The sequence below is a fragment of the Otolemur garnettii genome, unplaced genomic scaffold (assembly GCF_000181295.1).
Source record: "Otolemur garnettii isolate 467f Iridium unplaced genomic scaffold, OtoGar3 scaffold00166, whole genome shotgun sequence".
Lineage (NCBI taxonomy): Eukaryota > Metazoa > Chordata > Mammalia > Primates > Galagidae > Otolemur > Otolemur garnettii.
Window position 1 is genome coordinate 3,128,338 of NW_003852561.1, and position 897 is coordinate 3,129,234.

An 897-nucleotide genomic window follows, 5' to 3' on the forward strand; every position below is an offset into this window, starting at 1 on the left:
TGGCTGGTGCCTTAGCCGGTTGAGCTATAGGCGCCAAGCCAGTCTCTTCTGATTGATCATCTTCCTGAGCTCGCTCTCTCCACATCTCTTCCTACCACTTCATTCCTCCTTTTATTCTTCCAGCTCTATCTCTGCTTCAGCTGTCCCTAATGCAGAAAGGAGGTGTGGTTCTAAACAAAATACGTTTATAGAACAGAGTTGCATTATTATTCTCTGTTAGCATTTGTAAAGTAGATGAATGTCCATGATGTGTGTGGAAACTCGATGAAAATAAACAAAAATAAAGTAAATGAGTAGGTAGAGGCTTCCAAGTTCTCTTTCAACCCTGGAGCTCAGTATGAAGATGTTTCATGTGTGAATCTCAATTGACTATTTCAACAGATGCACTTTCTTGGATAGGAAGATGTCCTTGATCAAGCGTAATAGCCTATACATTACATTATCTTTTTTTTTTAGATAGAGTCTGTGTTGCCCCAGGTAGAGTGCCATGATGTCACAGCTCACAGCAACCTCAAATTCTTGGGTTTAAGCGATTCTCTTGCCTCAGGCTCCCAAGTAGCTGGGCCTACAGGCAACCGCCACAACACCCAGATATTTTTCTGTTGCAGTTGTCACTGTTGTTTGGCAGGCCCAGGCTGGATTTGAACCCACTAGCTCCGGTGCATGTGGCTGGCGCCCTAGCCATTGAGCTACAGGCGCTGAGCCTACATTACATAACTTAATTGCATTCAACTAAGAATTCTTAAATTACTTTACAAGTAAATATGTGGCGGGTGCCTACAGTCCCAGCTACTTGGGGGGCTGAGGCAAGAGAATCGCTTAAGCCTAAGAGTTTGAGGTTGCTGTGAGCTGTGACACTACAGCACTCTACCAAGGGTGACATAGTGAAACTCTGTC